The sequence below is a fragment of the Neodiprion pinetum genome, chromosome 6 (genome assembly GCF_021155775.2).
Source record: "Neodiprion pinetum isolate iyNeoPine1 chromosome 6, iyNeoPine1.2, whole genome shotgun sequence".
Classification (NCBI taxonomy): domain Eukaryota; kingdom Metazoa; phylum Arthropoda; class Insecta; order Hymenoptera; family Diprionidae; genus Neodiprion; species Neodiprion pinetum.
In genome coordinates this window covers 3,985,717-4,008,928 of record NC_060237.1, presented here as the reverse complement: position 1 = coordinate 4,008,928, position 23,212 = coordinate 3,985,717, and the positions used below count along the sequence as shown (strand labels likewise).

The 23,212-nt window shown below is 45.3% G+C and overlaps 1 protein-coding gene across 5 annotated transcripts in view; it reads left to right on the top strand.

Moving 5' to 3' along the window:
• Ten-a (tenascin accessory) overlaps positions 1-23,212 on the top strand; it is a 488,025-nt gene that overhangs the window by 141,160 nt on the left and 323,653 nt on the right. For 4 of the 5 annotated variants that reach the window (XM_046630325.2, XM_046630324.2, XM_046630319.2 and 1 more), the window contains exon 2: positions 14,690-14,725. The exons of the other annotated variant lie outside the window; for it this stretch is intronic. The gene's annotated coding sequence lies outside the window, so the exon portion shown is untranslated. The remainder of the gene's footprint in view (positions 1-14,689; positions 14,726-23,212) is intronic. 5 annotated transcript variants of the gene reach the window in all.

Here is a 23,212-nt window from a genome sequence, read left to right as displayed (position 1 = left end):
ACCAGTATTTATAACCTCGGAATTTATTCGATTATTCATTATCCGGTCGACTGGCTAATTCCGGTAATTAGCTTCCCGCGCGTCGTCGTTCGTTGGACAAAGCTCATTACTAAAGCAATGTAATAAATTGCCGACGTTCCGGATCGGGCGAAGTCATCGGAAATTTACGCGGCAAGGCTTCACAGCAGCGCGAGGATAGTGTATAATATTTTTTCATTTCGATCGAGCAGGTAGGGCGAATATTAATATCACCACCAGGCGAGTTAAGGTAATTGATGTTATTTAAGAAAGCACGAGGTCCCGCGACAGTAACGTATAACCGTAATGGTACGAAAAGAACGTTGGAATTATATATTTTTTATTTTTTTTTCATTCCGCCTTACGTTCTCCTCACTTTAGAATAAAACCAGCCACCTAATTACACTCATACCCAGGAAAACCTGTAATTATCGAGCCTGCCATAACGTTGGACAGCCGGAGGAGGAGGAGGAGGAGGAGAGTATTAGCACTTGAGGCATTAATAAAGCAAGGAAACATCGAGACAGGAGGTAACAAAAAAAAAAAAAAAAAACGAAAAGAATAAAAGCAAACGTTAATTTCATCGACTGGAGCGAAACAGACGTCGTTCCGGTTCCCGTCACTGTTTTGACACTGCCATTCTACACGCGGACGAATTAATCTCGGAGACTCGAATGATGTTCTCGAGAGAAAGTAGTTAATAATACAGCAGTGTCCACCGCTTGACAGGGCTGCAGCCAAGCGACACGCAAAATCGATACTGACCCCATCCAAGGTACGGCCAAGTCCAGGCACAATACTCTACCATCAGGTGGACGTGATGGCACAGGTACTATCACGGCGGACGCACAATATAGCCCAAGTTCATAAATAATCACGGTGTAGATCGTTAGTCATGGCCATTCTGACACATTTTGTTTCAATCACAATCAAGAGGAGCTTCTTCGTGGTGGGCGTGTCGTGGACCAAGGGTGTCTCTCTGCTTGGGGGTAACTTTTGGGGGCGAGGAGCGATGGTGAAGAGGAACTCGAGAACGGGTAGCTATCAAAGAAGACTTCGCTGGCACGTGGCTTTGATTCTTTATCCGACGTTGCGATCGGTCGAAGAATTCAGGTGTGGATGAATTTTCGCGTTATCGTCAGGATCAGGCGAGTCGATGGATTGATTGGGGAAACGTCGAGAGTTATTTGAGTATGTTTTTGCGACGGGGAGGTTCTAGGAATTAAATATGCAAAGTTTATCGTCGCTCAAAGTCAGAATTTCGAACCCCAAAGGTAAACTGCTCTCGCTGTCCCAAGACGGGGGATGGGGATAACGAAACGAAACGAGGGTGCAAAGATGAAAGCAAAAAGTTGGGAGAGGAGAGGAGAGGGTGAAGCGGTCGAAAAAGTACAAACACCCACCGAAGCAGTGTGTCGTTGTTTGGATAGCTTTGCTGCCGCAACCCCAGGGCTTGTTACCGCAATAGTTTACTTACAGGACGAAACCGGAGGGCGGCGAGCGCCCGGCCGATCATCAATTTGAAACTTTTCCTAAGTAAAGTTTATCTCGCGCCTGGGATACGCCTAGCCTCGGAGAGAGAGAGAGAGCTGGTCGCCTGCACGTCCGTCTGTCCCATCGCCAAGCTGGTCAACTTCACCGGCAATGGCCGGTGGGCATTCCATGTCTGCGTTGACGTCGAGCTGGGACTACGTGGGCGAAAAAATGAAGACAGTCGGGGTGAGAAAAGGCGACCGTTCAACGTCAGGATACGTCGTCTCAACTTGGAAGGGTCGACCTTGGTCCTGGTCTTCCATTATTTCAAGCGTGCTTTCCACAGGTCCCTGTAAATATTTTAGGGTTAGAAAGGAGGATGTGAAAAGGCTGCCGGAGGAATTTCCGCGTTTTGACATTGGATTACGTACGAATTTTGAAACCACCGTAATCCTGACAAACTCCATGAGCTTGGTGAACAGAGTGTGGAAATCGGTTTGCAATCGGTGAACGGATATCGGAGTGGCTGGCACTGGCCAATTGCAGGACTGTGCGAAGGCAGCCACGTTTGCATCTGTATCTATCGGTAAGGTTCCGCACAACCACAGGCGGAATCCGATCGTCTGCATAGTTGTGTCGCTTTGGGTGAACTCGACCAGGCGTGGAAAGGGGCGCGGTTTGAAGTTGGTACCGTGATATGGGAAAGAGAGTCTCAGCAGGGTTTGGGGATACAATTAAACAGCAGCCGCAGCTAATGGCGCGTAGAAGTGGATGTTGCGGTTCTGCGAAGGGTTGCGATTTAAGGCTTAGTCTCGCCGAGTTATCCCGAGCCAAGGCCTTCCCCGATATCATGCTCCATCCATCCCTCTCTCTCTCTCTCTCTCTCTCTTGCTTCGAAGAGTGATGTCGGGAATTTAGATGGCTAGTGATAGAATTGGGGACGATTCGCTGGAGAAAGAATCGCAGCGTGTCTCGGTTGTGATTTGTGATTTTTGGAAAGGTCATTCGGTTACTCTGATTTTTCTGTCTAGGCGCTGCTCTCGCAGCTGGTTGTTTAGACCAATTAATTAGCAGCGTATATACACTCCAGGGGCAGAATGAACTCGGAGGAGTTGTAGAGTGCTAACTTGGGTGTTATATTATATCAAGTGGGCTACGGCTTTGGTCCAAAACAAGCTGGGTAAGATGTTTGCGCGTTACTCGGCGAGGCGTGATGAGAGCCAGTCCAGGGTTGGTTGGTTGGTTCGTTACTTGGTTGGTTGGCGGGACTGGGGCACAAGCGACATGTGTTTTCGTGTTGGTATTTAATTCGGTGGGAACGGGTCTAAATTCAACGCCCTCTTACTAATTATACGGTGCTTTATAACCGACTACAGCGACTAATTACTTTCAACAATTTTGAGTTCACCTGTAGTGTGGGTGGTAGCTGGTAGCTGGCAGCGCCTACCCGACTCTGTAATTACACTTCGCACCGACACTTCTCCGTCTAGGTTAATTCCTTTTATCTGACCTTGAGAGGGTCGCCGAGTATCGAACGCCAAATTCAACCTGACCCTCGACGAGGCTTCCACTTTACTCGAAAAGGAGCCTCGAGTCGACCTCACTTGACGATTCTTCCAAATCGCTGCATTTCCGTTTCCGGCAAAAGCTCACTGGCACCGACATTTGTGCTTCTTCTTTTCCTCTTAATCTCTTTGACGCCGGGTGATAATGGTCGTCGGCCATCTGGCGGTGGTCGCTGACCCGGAAGCGGGGTGAAAGGACGAAAGATTCTTCATCCCTTGTCTGCGAAATCCGAAGGGTCCGAGATACCGCCGAGGATGATCTACCGCGGTTCCGAGATAAATAGGGCGGGAAATCGGTCGGGATACTTCGTCGAGTCAAGGAACACACCGGTCTGCATGGGGATAGGGCGAAATAAGAACGAGGCGGATTCGAGTCAGGCGTCAATTTCGGATCTCCGTTGCATAAAATATAAATACGACCCCATAACCGCCGGCGACAAGGCGTAAGGGGACGATGGTGGCTTGTTAGAGGGTGTCCCCTGGGTTCGTTACGTTCTTGAACAGCGTGACACGGCCGACCAATTACCCGGACGTTGGACCCGCGGGTCAATTTGTATCCGTCAGAAACGTTGTACAAAAGGAGGTGAAAGGAAAAAAGTTGGAGCCAGAATCTTGGCCTCGACTTTGTGAAAAACAGGTATCCGCACGCCGCCTATTTCCATATCGGTCACACGACACGCGTCTCGTCTATTTTCAATTACTCCGTAATGTCGAAGGAGAACACGTGAGTAGGTGGAAATCTCCTCTCATTTTGCACAATCGTTACCGATTGTGAAAGAGAACTGGAACAGGGCAGAGGTTTCGTTTTCATCATTTGCCCCTTACACGTTGTGAATTCTTTTCACCGGTGAATCAGTCCGTGTGATTCGCTGTAAAAGCGAGCAGAGTTTATGTTTCACGTTAGGCACGTTGTGTACGAGTTCGCCTTTATGACGGAACGAAACTAGTCTCTTTTGCCTGTATCAGAGTCAACATTCAGGGCATTACACGCTTGGCAAAATTCTCTCTACACCCACTGTCGGATACCTACGTGGAATTTTCGTCCTCGGTACCTCAGGTTGCGTCGACTACCGCCGCAGTTGCACAACTCTGCCGAGAGAGAGAAAGAGAGAAGAGAGAGAGAAATGCGGTAAATTCGAGCCGAGAACGTCTCGAGGCGCGAGAAGCAACGGGGGACGAAGGGGATGAGGAACTGGTCTCAAATGGCAATTTGAAATCAAATTCTCTTCAGAATTATATCCACAGGCATCCAGTGCAGTTTGGTTCGAGTCATCGTCCTCCCTTCTTATCTAGCACGGATCGTCAAAGTGACGCAATTTCAGATTCTCACTCACGCTTCGTGCCTTGATTAAAGTTCTGCAATGTCTTTACTCGTGTATAGCTATGTGCACGCTCGAAGGACGAGACACACCGCAACTGGATACCCCGGGGTAAATAACCGCAGTTTCGTTCCGCCGTGAAGCGGAATATTCTCTTGGAATATTCCACCAGCTGGGACTGCAACGATCGAAACGAGCGTCTCGCAAGGGGGTCGAGAAAATTCCACAAACTCCGCACTTGTTTCGACGAAATGAAAGAACGCGCTTTGCACACGCGAATCGATCTTCGATCCCGAAGACGGAAACGATGCGAGGGGAGAAAAGTGCAGGCTACCTACGACGGGGGTGGAGTTCACTTTGAAGGTAATTTCCGAAGTTGGCGAAACAAGCCGTAGTATTTTCACGTTAAGTCCATTACGTGTTGCAGCAGTCGGTTAATTCGCCCTCGAAGGAGGGTAACGCTGATATTTACTCGAAAGCGACTGCTACCTTCGGAGAAACTTATCTTTCCCATACCTGGTTATACTCGCGTACGGTGCACGTGGCGAAGAGCTGCTGCTTCTCGTTCTCGATTTTCAACCCCCTATTTTCAGAGTTGAAAAAAAACAAAAATTACTAGAACAAAAGGACAAAAGTGGCCGCAGGGTTTAGGAGTCTGCCATGCCGCCGAGCGGGTCGTAGCTGTATAAAGACAATAAAATCGGCAAAAGTTTTTCCGCCATCAATTTTCATCCACTCTCACAAATTTCAAACAAAGTTATACAGCAACCGGCTCGCGCAGCGGTGCTGATGAAACTTTAGTCGTAACGGTGGTGACCCGGATGATATAAAATTTCTTCAACATTTTCTTTGCCCCCCGTCCCCTGATTTTTTTTCACCTCTCCCTTCCCTTTTGGCTTCTCTTCGCACGATTCTACGTTCCTTACTTAACTCCCGGAGTAAATATTCTTTGCGAAACGTGGACGTCCGTCATTGTACGTTTGAAGTAACGAGGCTATCCGTCCTTCTTTCTCTCTCTCTCGTCCGGCCGATTAGTTTGTCTTAAATCCGAGCGTCGCGGCGCGGGGGTTAATTTCGATTATTAACGAGGGCATCTGTCGCCCGGTGGAGTGTGTCAATAAATCAAAGAGACGTTTATGGACTTTGCGAATCCACGCGGAACGGGCGGATAACTCCTTGAGAGGGGGCGGGGGCGGGATCGGGGGCCAAGGATTGGATCTTGATTGGGGATCGGCACTTTGAGACGCGGCCGTTCCGGGTCAGCCCTGCAAAGCTGCCGAGAGCTGGGCAGAACCGTTATTAATTCGAGACACGAATTATTCCGGGCAGCTAGGTTGGGTTCGCTGCTGCACAATCATTTTCTACCGCGGGGTTATGGCTGCCGAAATAGTTTCCCGGCCGCGCCTATCGCGGCCTAAATTTCAGTTTGTAATCACTTTTGTATCCGCGCGCACCGGCTGCTGGGATATACCGTCTCATCCACGAGAGTGAAATTTTCTCTCAACCCCTCGTGGAAATTTTTCCAAATTCAAATCCACCGACGGGGGTACGGATAAAGATTTTTTTTGGTGAAACGGAAGTGGAGGCGGGCAAAGAAACCGGGAACTCTCGTCGTAGATCAAATCCCTACCGACTTCCGGTCTTGCATCGGTATTCGGAAGCATGGAAAACGGCGGATATGCGGCCACGGCGATGGGAGACCAGGTTCTATGGGGTGCAACGTCGGAGCGAGCTTAGCAAAAACGTAATCTATGACTGGAACGTTTTTCCGCACCGAGTGCCGGCATGAATCACTCGTGACATTTTTAACAACACCGCATTTTGATCGTAAATTACGTTAGCGCATGCTTGATCGTGTCTTTTCGCGAGATATTGCTTTTGTTTCGAAGTTATCGGTCCGGCTCGACCTTTCATTAAAATCATTTACCTCCAAGTTCAGCATTGGTTCGAAGGGCTGTTTGACAACGCGACGATAAAATTCCCTCGTTTCGTCTAGCGGAGAATTGAAAGGACATATTCTCATCTATTCAGATCATCAAGATCCATGGCGCTCTGGAATCCCGAGGTAATTCAGGCAGGTCCCATTGTTGATATCCTCGGTATATAACGTATAATATCGATCGAGAGCCGTTTCCGTTTTCCGGTTTCTTCCTTCCGTCGGTTTTGATCATCAGATAAAAGCGATGAATTTGGGTCGGCGCGGTAACGGATGTCGTTTGGAATTGATAGGCAAAGTATAAATATTTATCCACCCTGCAGCGACAGCTGGGCACGTCCCTGATCGGCTCGGTTCGCCCGTCTTTTTTACTCGTCGCTAAAACGGGGATCGGTTATACATATTATTTTACGCGCGTAACCCGCAGGATGGATTTACAATGGCGCGCGTGGTAATTTCACGGAATATAAATTGGTCGGGAAATTAGCGCTGACGCTGTATTACCGTTACGGCATAGCTGCACTCTGCAGCTTTTACAATTAATTCTGTTCGTTGAATTTTAACAATAATCGGGGATGAAATTAGCTCGATTTCGTTACGAAGGGAGGGAGGGAGGGAGGGTGGCCTCCACCCTCTTCAGGAATAACCGGACTCTCGAGAACGCCGCGTGCGTTTAATTTCCAAAATCCATATCTGCGGTCAGGTACTCTCGAGCTTCTGGACAGAATAAAATTTCCACCCACCCCGCGACCCCGTCGAATACGCGTAATTTTTCCCAGACCTGCGCGGCCGAGACTTTTTACCCGCCGGATATTGTGTAAGGTATATACTCGCGCGATTCGTAAATATAGATATTAAAAAACTAACAAGCTCGGCAATAAAAATCGGGATTTTATACCCGGAGTGCGCTGCTCCGGGGGATTTAACCGCTAAGGTTGTCTTCTGTGAAACAGTTTCAATTTCCGATATTAAAAACGATGAAAATCGGCGGGCATAAAAAATAAAAGTCGGGTTAAACGGGAGCGAGTGTACGGATATAATCGTTATCATCGACGATTCGCTGTGTCAGGCAGCTGCGCTCTAATTGCAGCTTCTCTTATCACTAAGGCCAATTCTCTTCACGGTTACTAATCCCGTGCAATCGTGCAGTCTCGTAACGAATCCCCGATCTTGCAAAATCGCCATTTTTACTCCCACTCCCTCCCCTCATTTTCTCCCTTTACTTTTTATACCGCTACGTTCTGGGAAGAACGTTGAGAGAAATCTTTGATTCGCCGAGTGATTTTCGACTTGATTTCGATTTACAGACCTTGAGGTCTCCAGATTCACGAACTTGGATTATCCGCTCGTATCGATTTCTCCTTCAGCCTGTCTCAATCTGGAATTATGTTGTTGCGGGTCGTGCCAACCATCGTTATGCGTGATTGAAATAATTCGTTCTGCACAACACCTTAATTTAAACAGATATTTATCCATCGGAAATAAGAAGTTCTTTCAATCGATTCTTAAGGTTCGATTTTACAATGGTTTTATTCACTTATACAATTCGCTAATGATATTCGCGTTAATTATACTAAAGTTCGAAGTCTCTGAATGGACCGTATTATAATTCAGAATGATCTGCATTGCTCGTAATTCAGACGTGTTCTCTTAATTGCTTCCGCGTTAATTTACTTCTATTTTGCCCGGTGTCTAAAATGATTCTCCGTTGCCTGAGTCTGGTTTGAAACGGATCTTCAGTAAACTCGTTTGTGAAATAACGGACGGTACGTTGTATGCGTGTCGTAGATCCAGCAGGACCATTTCACACCGAGACGGTGACTGTATATACATCGATATGGATCTTGGAGCTATGTCACGAGCATGCCGAACTCTTACGGTAATCGCACGTTCGTGAGTTACGGTACAAGGATGGTACCGCCTTAATTATCGGCTAGGAGGTAACAATACTCTTCTCTCTGCAACCGGATGCCAAAGACCGTGGCAGGATCGACGAGGTGTCTGTGTCGAGGCTGCGAGAAGACGGATCTTGAAGGTGCGAACGCGACGTCGAGCTGCAGTCACTTGATTCATGCACCCACGAGACTCTTCCGAAACGCCTATATCCAGACTTGAATTACTTTTCCTGTCCTTTCGTCTCACCGCAAGCGGAAAAAAGTTTCCCGTTCGAATATCCGTAAACTATTAACCGATCGGTTTATTTGTTAATTGAATGTGCGCACAGGGATAAGCTGATTTGTGCGTTTCTGCCAAAGGTGAGATAAAACGCAAGGGTGAAAATTGGCGTTGCGAGGATTTGTAATGTGATATACGGACGCGGATCGGTAGAGAGATAGGGATTTATATCGGTGTTAGATCGTTCAATTAAAATTTTTAAATTGCTTCCTACACGCAATTGTTGACGCGGAATTTCTGCAGCTCGAGCTTGCCGAGGAGGCCGTGAAAATTGCATCGTTGAACGGGGGTTGGAAATAAAATAAATTTATTGAAATAATATAAAACAAATTTAAAAAAAAAAAGAGAGAGAGAGATTCACGACGCGATAAATTTCGAAATATACGTTACAGGTGGCGGTAACTTTTTCTTTCATTCTTCCGTTTCCGATGGATCCTTATTTTTCTTTTTCATTCTTTTACACACAACTTTGTGCTTCTTTCGCTTCGTAATTCCTTTATGTTTTTTATTTTTTATTTCTCACCCTGTGCGGCTCGAAACTCTACCGCGAATTTTATACACTCGACAGAATCGCTTCACGCGTACTTTGAGACCTTCTCAACCGCGAAATTTTTATTCATCACATTATTCCTTGCCCTGGTTGGAGAGAATTGCATCGTGGATTTATTTAAACATGTAATGCATATTGTTGTAACGCTTTAAGCGCAATGATTTCCTTACGATTTATTACCATTTACGCAACTCCATGCACACTTGCCGTTATATTACTACTGCTACTACTACTACTACTACTACCACCACCACCACCACCACCACCACCACTATCTACACCTTTTGCCTGCATATTATCATGCAACGCGGGAAATGGAGCGGAAGTTGAGAAAGCGAAGGAAAACAACGAGGGTACGTTGTATATACATCTATGTGTATAACGGGGCAGTAGGTAGAAACGCGTTTGCACGCGATAAAAATTAGTCGACTTCTCTGTACAATCGTACGGTAAAATCAAGCCGCGACACATGCTATACGCCCTGGTTAATTAGCTCTACGACTCGCAGCTTGTTCGCGTTGTATAATACTGAGATTGAGCAACGCTGTAATAAAATTCGAGAAACGAAGGTGATCGTTGAAAAAAATACAAAACAAGTTTTCTGATATATTATTCTTTAAAAAATAATTCCAGAGGAATCAATTATAATAAAGAATCAACCATTAAATTTTGATAATTTGAAAAAGTGTCGCGATAACGGTTTCCAAAAATATGCATCGCGCGATGCCTTCAATCCCACTTTTTCCAGTATTTGTTTACACACTGATTTTTTTTTTTTTCTTGTCAGTTCAGACGCCTTCGTGCGAGATCGATTTTCAAAAATAAAACTATTTGAGATTTGACAGCGGTTTTCCCTTCTGGGTCAAAAACGACGCGATCGAAAACCTTCCCCTCGAACGAATCAACGGATTCATTTAACGGAGAAGAAACGGTTAGCGGGAGGAAATTAAAAGAATCTAGTGAACGGCGGATTATAAGCAGGGTTCGCAGGAGCTGGTGAAAAATTTCGTTTCGCGAATGGATCCGGGTGTCCGCGGCATCCCCGGGGATTATTTGTTTCCGATTCATTCATCCCGCGGGACGCGACGCTCTGCGTGTGACAGCCCGATTATAATAACCCGAAGGAAGTCTAATTTCTGTGAGAGCTGAAAGTCTGCAAAGAGCGGTTCTCTCCCTTTGTCTCGTTTCGTAATATCGTCGTAACGGGCGGACAGGATTGGTCGCGATAATATTTTTCCGACGAATGGGTACATATAAATCCACGGACGAACGACGTCGATTATTTTACGAAAATAGTTCGTCGGTTGGCGGAGAAATCGGTGGGGGAGGAGGAGAAAGGGGAGACAAGAAGCGAATAAGCGCCATGGACCGGAAGTCGAGACGCGGGAACCAGCGGACGAGAGGAAATTACGTCGCTGCAACCGGCGAGAACTCGCCGATGCCATAAGGATTAATCATTTTATCTCGCGTACTTGATTGTCGGACTTTACCTTATGTTCCCGTCATTTCTACGGAACGTGAACGAATTTCGACCGTCATGTACCAAAGGCTTGCGATTTTTACATTTAAATGGTGTCGATTTCGTTTTTCTATACAATTATTTCCAGAGACTAGATTTAATGATAAATAATTTATAAAACTACAGGCTCTGTCTGTAAGTGAATAAACCGTTACCGACAAACTATGCGATGTAATTTCGCTCACTTAATTTGTAAACGTGGGGTGTCATCGACGCGTCTACTCGTCGAGTTTTTCCTACCCTCGCGAATGTGAGGGTTCTTTGTATACCACCCATAGAACGAGTGTCGCTCTCGAGAGTCGATGCTCTTCGAATTGGTGGAGAAAGGGCTGAAGAAAGGTGGCGAGCTAGGAGTCGAAGGATTGCGTTTGACAACTTGTCAGTTTCCGACCGAATTGGCCATTTATTGCGACGGCAGTCGGATGACGATTTTTTAAAATATTTACGGATGGAATCACAGACCGCACGGACACGGTTGTTAAAAAATACCCGAACATCGGGGTTTTTCTTCGCTTTTTTTTCCGGGGAAACAGTTTTTTTTTTTTTTTAATGCTTAAAACAGAAACGATTTTTGAAAATATCATACACCTGTAATCTTGTCACAACGGGTTATGCGTATACCTGTGTACGATGTATTATATTTATGTTACGTATAATAATATAGCGGGAAGAAACTGCGAGCGATTTATCATCGAGGGAGAAAAATTTCCCTCTCACGTTCGGACAAAAAGTAGAAAAAATAGTTTCTCTTTCCAGCAACGAGTAGCGAGCGGGAGAAAGTCTACGTCCTCTTCCCCTTTTTGCGCGTCTCCTTGCTTCTTCCTGGTATTTTTCTCATTCCCGTGCATCGTCCTAGCTGAGCGACTAGGCACATGACAAAACGCCCATCGTAGGTATGAGAGAACGCGGCTCGATCTTTACCCCGGTGATTTCGTTCAATCAATGCCCCGAAATCCTCTTAATCAACTCGGATACACCCTTTCCAGGTGGGATTCGATCCGGGGTATACAGTGATTAAGGGAAAAGAATAAACGGCTCGCGGGTGGATCGTGGCGGGGAAACGAGAGAAAAAGGAAAAGGTAAAGAAAAGCTGCCCGCTTTTCGCGCGGCAGAATTGGAAGATAGAAAACCGGACTTGTCAAAGGCGGAATTAAGCGACCGTACAACAGGGCGATAGACCGAAAAGGTTCGGCTCTCGCCGCGATACGTCGAACAGCCGGGGTCGCGGGACGCCATCTTGGCCGTAAAACAACCTGGCATAAAACTCCGGTAAGACAGATGAGTGGCCGAAACTGCCGCACGGACTGTTTCCCTGGTTAGCCGGGACGATTTTATGAGATTTTTACGACCGAGAATTTTCCACCCACCTACACGATACGTATCTACATCGTACGTACGTACATTACGCATTATCGCTCGAATAATAAATATGACAAAGGAAAGCGTTGCCCGATATAATGTTGTCGATACGAACAAATTGTTAAATGTATCGTGAAAATCGTTTGGACAAGGGGGACGAAAATGTTCGCGCGTCAAGGGCCGCTGGCATTGGCAGGGAATCGACCGTACGTAAGCGTACGCCGTCGCGTCGAGGGTTTTTAAGGTATGGTAGATGCGCAGGTGGGACCTCTTCTGCATTCTCGTTATTCACCGGGGGCGGGTACTACGTCCTTCTCTTTTATTATCCGCTTTTGGTTTCGCGCTAGGCGAGGCGGTGAACCGCCCCCCAGATTTCCCATTCAAGTTGGCACGTTACTTCGCAACCCATAAGTCACTCGGTGCCGGGCCAAAGAGCCGGAGAAAACCGGCGGGAGAGGGAATATAACAGGGAAAAAGAAGGGGACAAAGAGAGAGAGAGAGAGAGAGAGAGGGAGAGAGAGATTCTCCACAGATCCGGGGTACTCGGAGGGAACCAGACAGAAGTATGGAAGGGGGCTACGAATATCCGGCAAGTAATTGAATTACAATTGGTTTTCTCTGCAACGCTCTCTTCTCCGTTATTCTCTTTTTTCCCGTGGCTTGATCGCATGGAAGCCCGCTGAGTTGCGAAGAGGCGTGTGGAACGATCCTCAACAGGATTCCGAGGGATATTTTCATCTCCCGGAGTTGCGTGGATCGATCGAATTTCATATAGAAATTCAAACTCGTCTTTCAAGAGTTGTAATCAGTTATTGATATAATAATAATAATAATAATAATAATCACAATTAAGTTCCAACAATAGTTTCTTATCGTTTAAAACAACTGTTTGGAAATTTTTCTTTTCGTACGTTAACGAGGTTCAATTTCTTGATTTATCGAACGCGCGTGTGTCGGGTGAGATTTTCCTTAATTCCAGAACCAGAGGTAACATTTGATTTTCTTGTCGCGAGAAACGTTCGCGGAACGGAATGATTAATTGTGTCTTTTCTGCAGTTTGGCGAGCATCTCTTTCTTGTTATTCAGCTAGAAACTAGGCAAAGGCGAAGGCGAAAGCGTAGCGGCGATGGTGGAAGACAAGTTTTCCAACTTTTGTGTAATTCCCTGAAATTACTTCTAAATTAAAAGAATGCTTTAGCGGATTAAATTCTCTAAACTTGAGTAAATTCTCGTTTGCGTAATTGTGAACAAAGTCGCCACTCGACTTTACCGCCTCCGGCCCCTCGCCCTCCAGTCCGCAAAATCTCGGCATACTCCGGCATTCCCCCATTTCTCTCTCCGCCCCCGCCCCCCTCCCCCTACCCCACCACCACCACCCCAATCCCCGACTTCTCTCTCGGTGAGCAAACTTCTTGATTTATTTTGCCGAATTTAACGTTGATTGTATTGCGGCATTCGAATGGAATACATTAAGTCATTTTCATGTCTATTATACTTCGTGACGTTTTCTTCTCCTGTTTTATTTTATTTTTTTTATTCTCTCTTTCATCACCGCTCTTGTCGGAACGACTCTGTCAAGATTTTTCACCGACGTTTGATGCAAGTCCAAATTACACTTGTGTCTCCTCGGCATCCTTCTTCAAATCCCTCAAAATTCATTTCTTCCCTTTCACATTTCTTAAAAAAATTATCAGGAGATGAATGAGCGGTAAATTATTGCACCGTAAAACTTTTTTACAAATTACGAAGAATTTTTGTAAAACTCTAATCAATTAGCAGCTGTTTAAAACTGACAAGAATTTTTGACACGTGTATGTAATAACACATGGAAAGAGTTGTCGGTTTTGCGCTGCAACGTATAGCGAAAGTTTTACGATTACGTTATAAATTTTTTCCCACAAAGAATCAGCCTGAGATAGATACGAATATTGTCTCAAATTGCGGATATACGCGGTATTCTTCGTTGCTGCAGGGCTGTATAAATATTCATGGGGGAAAAGGTGTTCGTATATGTATACAAGAGCGGACATAATTGTTGATGTGAAAATTTACACACCGGGCTTATATGAAATTTGATTAGAAACGAGATCCGGCGTTTAATTTGCTAATTGAAACGGGCCAGCGTGAAAAGAGTCGCAGGCGCGTGTGAATGCGCGGTAGAAAGAGATAGGGGATGAAAGGAGGGTACGGGGTAAAAATTGAATAAGTTTACATCGCGTTGATGAAGGGCTTTCGTGTTTGATTTCTGCTTTTTATCCCCATCCGGGCGTATGTAGCTGTATGTACACACCCTATACACGCGCATAACGAGAGGGATTTAAAAAATTGCCTTCTTTTTCACACGGCAATTTTCCCGTGAAATTCCCGTTCGGATTATTTGCTTAAAATTTCTTCGAGAATTCCCTCGGTTCGAGGAATACCTCGATTAATTCAATTTACATATTCGCGCGAAGACACGCCAACACTCACATATTACCGAGCTGCGACTGCTCTGGCGCAAATATTTTTCCCCTTGAAAATTCATCAACGAGTGTGCAGCCTGATAGAGTGGAAAGGTTGAAAATTTTCTCTCTGTACCTCTTGTTTCCCGCATCGCAAAGCGGAAGGCGACTATTCGTTCTATCGCCGTGAAACACCGCGTAAAAACAAAAAAAAAAAAAAAAAATGGAAGGAAAGAAAGAAATTAAGTAAAAGGAACCATCCAAAGTAAGAATAATAATTTAATCGAAGTAAAACACGCGCACCAAAGTATCGCCTGATCTCTTTCTGTTTCAGAACGATCACCGACTTCTCCGGTCTGAATTACAAAAGGTGAGTAATCGGCCATCGCTTGAATCATCGCGGCTCAATATCGGGGATGTTTATCGAACAAGGCGTGACTGTGGCAACAACGCGGGTTGATTGCGACGCCGTTTGCTTTATCGATTCATCGTCGGATAAAATTAAGGCGGAATTACTAAGCTTATAATTAGCAGTAGTGGGCAGGCCGATGTTGAATCCATATTTTGGGTGGCTTTCGGCGGGCGAGAAGGGCTTAAAACATGCAGTAATGCCTCGTTAATACCCGGCACGCGAGCGAGGGCGCCCATCTCGTAACGACGGGACAGAGTTACGCTCGAACAACCTCACGAGGCTAAATTCAACCTCGTTAATGGCTAATGCCGTAGCGGTGGCTCGGGCGAAAGCTCGAGCTTTACAATATTTCATATCACTTATCGTAGGGATTTGGAATCCGACGTTTTTCAAAAATATTTGCTTGCTTTTCTTTTATTTCATCAATTTTATCACTCGCAAAATAGTCGTACGTTGCAGATTCCTCTAAGATAGTTAATTCTCGATCAATCGATCTCACAATTAATTCCCTCGTCAAAGACAAGTCACACCTATGCAGGCTGGGGTGGTTTTTGTTTCGAATTTTTTCGAAATTTGTTCGGGAAGATCCGGAAATTGCGTCCGAATGAACGAATAGAAATCTCCTCATAAACACGGATCTTTAACGAGGTCTACCTTCGCAGAGGTTATATTACTGCGGTCGTAATCATTTGGCAATAGCTCGCGGTATTCACTGTGAAACATTTTTACGGTGTCGAAAAATTGGCTGCTACCACGATGCATAGGTTTCCTATTACAGGCATAACAGGTACCCACACCAAGTCTGCAAAGTGTATTTTCGCGCATCTTCGCTTCGTCTTCTCATCGGCAGGACAAACCGTCTTTCACGTTCCTCGCAACGCGACTCCGCTCCTGTCATTCTTCCTCTTCCGCCCGCATACCGCGATCCTTCCGCATTTCGTCCCATCCGCACTCACCTGTATCCACGCGACTCGCCAAATACATCCGTCTTTTTCCGTTATTATCCTACCGAGCTGTCGATTTCATTCTTTCTCTATCCGTCAGTTACGTAGCGACGATACGTACGAGGTAAAATCTTCGATTTACGTAAACGCGGAAATTCGCACCAAACGCGATGATTTCTCCCCAATCTTTTGTCAATATTGCAATTTTGTCGCCTGGCTAATCGGTATTTAAATTCCGTCTCTCTGATAGAATTCTGCTAGATATATCTTCGGTACTTCAAAAATGCAGAATAACGATCGTTGACCATCGTCGTTACGCGAACCGAGATCACGGTTCAATTTCATCTCGTCGTAATCATGTCAATGCTCGAATACACTCGATGTTAACAAAAGTTTATCCACCCTGTTGCCTGGCTCTCCGCGATGCAAGGGTGCGGGTATATAAATTCGTTCGAGGCGGAGTAGCCGGATCAATACCCATACTTTTTCACACAGACATTGCCCGCTGCTGAAAGCTTATCGCGAGTTCGAGGTCGGTCGGTGAGGGGGAGGGGTTTGGAAAAAAGTGAAGCGGTAGGTATAAAAGGTAGCTCTAGAAACGCTGGCGGTATCTAAACAGGGTTAAGAAAGCTGCAGCGAACGAGGGTGGGGGTGAAAAATATTTTGTCAATGGTTCGGAAGAGAGCTGGCGTTGTCGGTGTGACGCGCACACACGCTCGCCTACGCACGTGTCTTGCAAAAACGTCGTGATTTGAAGCGCGTCAACTACGGTATCCTACTTTGGGCCTTGGATGGCCTTGGATGGCCTGTGCTTATTACGACCGCGTGAAAAAGGGTGGTAAAATTGTACGTGCGGAGGCCGTTGTTGAAGCATCTGGCCGTGCGTCTCGTCGTGCATCAGCTGAAACCCTCTCAGGAAGGAAGATTCTCAACCTCTTGAAACTGAGATGAGAGGTAAAGAGAAAGAGAGGGTAAAGAAAAAAAAATGGGCCGCCTTTTCACCGTTACGCGCGAAACCCCGACTGGACTGAAAAAAATTCTCTCGTCTATCGGCTTTCCGGACCTTAAACACCCTCAACGTCTACTTTCTTTTGTCTAGTTTCAAACTTTTCGAAACGACATCGCTGAACATAATGAAAATAATCTCTCTTATCTTTGTTGATGATTTTTGCAGAGATTTTAAGGCATCGCACTTGTCACGGAGTCGTTAAATTTTGTTTCAACGTCACAGCGACGAAGGAAATAAATGAGAAATTGGTACGATTTTTTTACTTGCGGTTTCTTCGATCATTTTATTTATATGCATCGAAGTTGAAAAATTGTCACCCCGCGACGTGATAATAAAAAAGGATGTCATTTTTTTATTTTATTTTATTTATTTTTTTTTCTCCATTACCGTAACAAAAATTTCCTCACAATCGTTTCAGAGTTCCAGCTTTTTCATACCACTATTCAATGTCGTAAAAAGCACCAACTTCATACCGCCTCAAAAGATAAAAAGTAACAAAGTGACGACTCTGTGATGGAAAAAAGAAGGGAGGGGGTAAAAATAACGAATCTCCTTCGGGGTGCAACAGACTCGGAGAAATATTATTCGAATTTCCACAAGCTCTAGACCGCAGCTGCAAGCTCTCGAAGCCCTCGGGGCTATCATGCAACGGCAGAGCGCGTTTATGGTTTCTGGGGCTTGCATAGGTGGTGCGCGCATAACCGATGTAAATTCGACCCGTGGCCGCTGCCAGGAACCTCCGGTGTTTATCTTCGGCTGTGAGCTTTCCTGTTTGCTCGAATCACTCCCTGCAGGAACGTCGAACGTCACGAGCGGCGTTCGGCGGCTCGCGTGTTTGGACTCACTCGCTTCCACTTCCATCCCTCTGCATAGGGTGAAAATCACCCTCTAGCAGCGCTGTTCTCCCCCCTCCCATTTTTTTTTTCTTTCTTCCTCTTTTTCCTCTTTTCACATCGAATCGTACCTGTCCTATCGCCGCGCGCCTCGAGGCACGGCGGTAAATTAGACGTAGGTACGTGAGATTCCACTCAAGCTTGACGGAATCGACTACCTCATTCTTATACTACGATTTAGACGAAAAATATAACACCTTGCAGGAAAATTCGTGCAAGAAAAGGTGATTTAAACGATAAGTCGACTTTATAAGTCGTCTTGCTCGTTGCGCTCGATCTCATTGGAGACCGAATTTAAGCTTCTTTGGCTAATTTTGTGGGGAAAAAGTATGGTACGACAGTTCATTGAATCCCGTCGATTGACTCGCATGTACAAGTTCGAAAAGAGAGGGGAACTAAGTGAAAATTGATACCTGAATATCGATAAATTTTCAAACGTGACACCCATAGATTATGGTTATATTCAAATGTATCAATGATATTTACACCTATAAAATTAAATTTGCCCGTATATTTTGAAAGCGATGTTTGTTCAATTTTTCCTTTCCTTCATTCCGCGCTCTATTATTTTTCATTGCCTTTTGTTTTTGACGGTTTAATTAAAACCCCTTTGTGCCGGGAATCGTCGAGCTTCATCGTCGTGCCACGTGGCAAAGCCGATAAGCTACTTTGTGCAAGCTGAAACATGTATCGGACGAATTTACAGGCAGGTATGACATCCCGGGTTTTACATCGGCACGTTCGTTAACACGTGCCGACCAGTGCCGATATCCCGACACCGAATTCACCCGTATTACAGGGGAATACATGATCGGATGAGAGTTGGATTGTCATATTTTCTTCGTTTTTTTTTTCTCGGCATATCCGGCCCCCATTACCGATTTTTCCGAATTTTCCAACAACCCTCGGTCTTTGGTTGTATTTACAGTCGTGCACCAATGGAAAGTGTAGAAAGCTTCGTGAGGGATGTAATTGCTTATTTGTTTTTTTTTTTTTCTGCCTGTAATCAGAAATATCCGCCGGAATGATTTTCTAACAGCGTCTATCTCGCACGGCGTTATTATTACGTTCAAAGTATACCGAAAGAAGAAATTTATATTTCAAATCCGGTTAAACACCGCCTTGGCTGCGGGGGTAAGAAATATTGAAACAATTTTTTTCCACCTAGCTCGTTACGAAACTTTGGTTGTATAACAGCGGGAGGGGGGGGGGGGGCAAGAGGCAAAGTCTTGAAGTTGGGAGTTTGATGCTAAGCGGGTTTTGCGGGTACAAAATAGGGTGAATAGAGTGATTTAGGAGTCTTCGCTATACGGCGACATTAGCGCGTTACAGGGGAGATAGCCGCCGGCGTAAATACAGCTGTTGAGGAAAAGTTGACTGACTGTATAGAGTCGAGTGCAGCTTCGGAGACAAAACACGATAAGTCGTTTCTAACCTTAACGAATCCCGTATCCGTATAAAACGGTTCGCCTCGTCGAATCCTTCCGTGTGCGATAAATATTCGAAAACGGGGTGAACGAAAATTCATCGGCAGCAACTTTTAACGTTTTTTCCCTTCCACATTTTTGCAATTAGCAAAAATTCTGGACGGTCGTTGTCGAGCGCTCGGAGTTCCTGTAAAACCGCGAGCTACGCCCGGCACTTTGCCAAATTTCCCTACTACACGATATATCGGTGCCGCCGGAGGCGAGCTGCGTTATCGAGCGATTTATATCAGTGTTTTGTGTAATTTGTGGTCCCGGCTTGCGAGTGGCAAGGGGAGGAGTCGAAAGTACTAAACGCCATCCCTCGGGACCGGGGACGTGATCCGCCTCTGTTTGCTCGTCGGTCAAAGGTACGACCCTTTCCAAACCGGGGGGGGAGGTTTTTCGAGTTGCCACGCTTTCCCCCCAGTCCCCCAGCGTCCGACGCGAAGCCTCGAGAGGCGACGGCGAAAGGACGATCTCACTTTCGCTGCATTTCGCGTAAAAAAAAAAAAAAGCTTCGTAAGCAAGGTTGATTCGAGCAATGAAAGAATTTGCGCATTTTAAATTTCAATTCCTGAGATTGATCGATGCAGGTATAACTCGAACCGTTGCCCGAGGGATGAAATCTAAACGCGAGGCGGTTACGTGCAGGACTTGGGGGGAGGATCACCGGGCCATTTTATACGCATTAGGTAACGGCCGGAACCGCAAGCTCGGAAGGGTTGCTGCAACTCATGGGGTGAACTTTGCTGCAGCGAGGGTGAAGAGGATACGCGCCTCGGCTTCTTCCGGGCGAATTTGCAAAAAATTGCGTGCACGTAGCCGCTTTAGATCTCTCCGCAAATCCCGGTATTAAGGAGTTGGGCTTTCGCTATCACCCCCCTCCCCCCGCCCTCCACACGTACGACGGCGGTGTATAACCGAGGTTTGCGCGCGGAAATAGATTGGCGAACGTTACTGGGCGGGGAGCATTGCTCTTTTTTATCGTTAACTCAGAGGCGCGAGCGTTAGGGACCCCGATCCGGGAAACAAATGTTTTGGCAAATCGACGCGACCCTCAACCGATAGCCGAACTCCCTTGAAAAGGTCAAACGACCCCCGTTTCTTCTCTTATCCTGATTCGCGATTTATGCATCATCGTCTCTTCCTCAATTTTTTTTTTTTTTTTTTCTTCTTCCTCTCCTTCTCTCCTTTGTATTCTGGATTCGCGAGTCCTTGCGACGGTAGGTGCTTCATTCCGGTTCAATGCAAGTGTATCGGCAGGGTTCGTACGCACAGGAAAAACTTGGAAATCGGTAAAACTTGGGAAATTTCTTACAGCAGGGAAACGTCGGGGGAATTTTGAAAATAAATTGCACTCTCTTAAAATTGCAGGCTGTTATTTGTAAATTGGTAAACAGCAAGTAAGTTAGACACTAGATAATATCGAAGGTGTTGGCATTAATGTGTTAAAAAAAACTTCATCAATCAGCGTCATCATTTTTTAAAGGATACTGGAAAAATCGTAATTTCAGGCTGAAATTTATCCAATTATCGCCAAGTATGTAATTCCAGCGAATCTTATTTTTTCGACTTGGTGTGTTTTCGAATTTCCAGATTCAATCATTCAAATATCCTACATTTTTTGTATCATTTAGAATAACAAAATTGATTTTACGGTAGAGCATTGCGCGTCCGTTTTGCGGATACGAATCGGACGGAAGCTAGATCTCTGTTTGAAAATAATTTCATCACCATCCGTTCTCCGAAACATCTGGAAGAATCGATGCAGCAGCGACACGACGAGACGAAAAAAACCAATTATTTGCTCTTTCGATATGCTAGGTAAAATCCGTTTGTTCGGTTTTTCCTTTCTTTTGTTCTCATTTTTCGAAAAAAGTATCGATCAATAGACGATCAGCGGAGACTCGGGGTTAAATCGAGCCAGGAACGCGACATACGTTCGCGCTGTGCGGACGAGTGACACAAGTTGAACTCGAAACTTAATTTCGCTTCCTAGGACGAGAAAGACTCTCTCTCTCTCTCTCTCGCATTTAGTATTCCGTCACAAGACGTGCCGGGGGTTGGTTCTGCGGCAACGACGAGGAAGAGACGCCGCGTCGCGACGCTCGGGTGAGAAGAAATTATCCAAACTTCACCTTATACAACGGGGGCCTCCTCGCGACTACGCTGCGACATTTTTATGCACGTCGCGTTCACGTCGACGTCTACAATGTGCATTTATATATATATATATATATATACATTATGTGCATGCACTATTGTATAATTTCATACTCACCCCTGTTCTCTGATTATTTACACATTGTAAGTAAGTTTTCGTTTCCGTCCTGCGTTTCGCGTCAAAAAAGTATTCGGAAACAAAAATGACCGTTGAACAACCCACCTCGGGATCAAATTCTAAGGATCGATCGACGCTTGTCTCTGTTTTGGGAATGTGGTTTTGTACCAGGCAGGTTGTAGGTTGCTTAATCCTGGAGGGGAAAAGAAAATGAGAGAAGAAACGTGAAGGGGGTATAAAGTTTGAGTGCATTTTAGGCGAGTTTCGTACTCAAATTCCCCGGTTCGGAGGTGGGGGGGGAGGTCTGCAGGTTAACGTCAACGCGGAAACTCGAGCCGTGCAACCCGGTCTCGTTTACAACTGAAAGTCTCTAATTAGGAGCGCGACGGGAGGGGGAACAAGGGGGGGAAACAAGTAGCGATAAACAGAGAAGTTGTTGTGCAGACAACGTCGAGTTTGTTGCTGCAGCAGACGTTTTAAGAGAGAGAGAAATATCTCATCGTCAGAGTCTCCCGTCTCCGATGCTACTTATGCCGTTCTTGCGACGGATCGACGAGACTTCCTGGGATAGTTTCTTAGAGATTTTCAAACGCGAATGGAATTCGTAACCTGTCTAATAACGAGAACGCGTTCGGCGTACGCTTTGTTATTCAACTCTTGGTAAATTCTGCCTGGTTTTCTTACCTACTTCCGAAATTACGCGAGGTACAAGGTATACCAACGCAAGAGATCTGTCCCGCTTTATTCCGTGATCAGCGAAAATTGAAGCAAATAAAAAGCGAAGAAGCAAAGGGAGCTGAAATTTTTCACACAGATTTTCAACGAATCTTTCGAGTCACACGCGCGTATAATCGCGATGTCGTTTTTTTCTTTTTAATAAACATGCCAACGAATGTAAACCCGTGTTCCCGAAAAGATATACCTTGAAAATTGATAGTTTTTCATTTTTAAATTTTTTTACCGCAAGCAATGATTTAACGATACTTTAGATCTTAGATAAATTAGAATCGCAATTATATTTACGTATTGATATCATTTGCCGCGCGTGACGTGGATTGTAATCATTCATTTCTATTTCATCTTCGAATATCCCTCGCGAATCTCTACCATGTATCACAATATGACGTAAATAAACATATACGCGTTCGTAGGAATAAATATAAGCTATGCTACACACACACACGCACACAAAGGCGACGAATTCAGCTGCAGACTAGACGTGATTTCATTGTTATTTCTTATTCTTTTGCAAGGGGCGATATGGATATTGATGCGCGGGTTTCCGCATGAGCCGACATATACGCAGACATTTTTATGTAACTTGTATTTATTTACACGTCTATGCACCTACACGTGCAAGGTATACACGGCTGGGTTATGCGAAAGTAAAAAAATCTTATTAAAGTTAGCAAAGGGCAGGTAGGTGAGCAGGTGTTTTCAAATTCAAATTTGACTTTTATGTTCGGTGCTGCCGCCCCCGGTTTCTGCGTATGCATACCTTGTATAGCGTGTACGTATACGTCACAAGGCGTGCAGCGTGTCCCGCAGGCAACCCTCCTTCGCCTCGAACGCTCTAAAATTCCTATTTCGAATTTAATCAAATCGGATACACCGGAATATACGGATAAAAATCGCGTTTTGTAGTGCGCCGCTTGCATGTCATATTTAAAATAAAAAAAATAAAACAAAATCGGCTCTCCAAATCTCATTTTTTTTCATCCATATCCACGAATTACTTTTTTCTATTCGCTGCTGTTTCGATATTATTTTTACAACAGGTTTCAGTTATTCGTGCAAGGTTCCAAATCAATAAGTTGATTCCACCTCGACATACGAAACGGGATTTGCAATA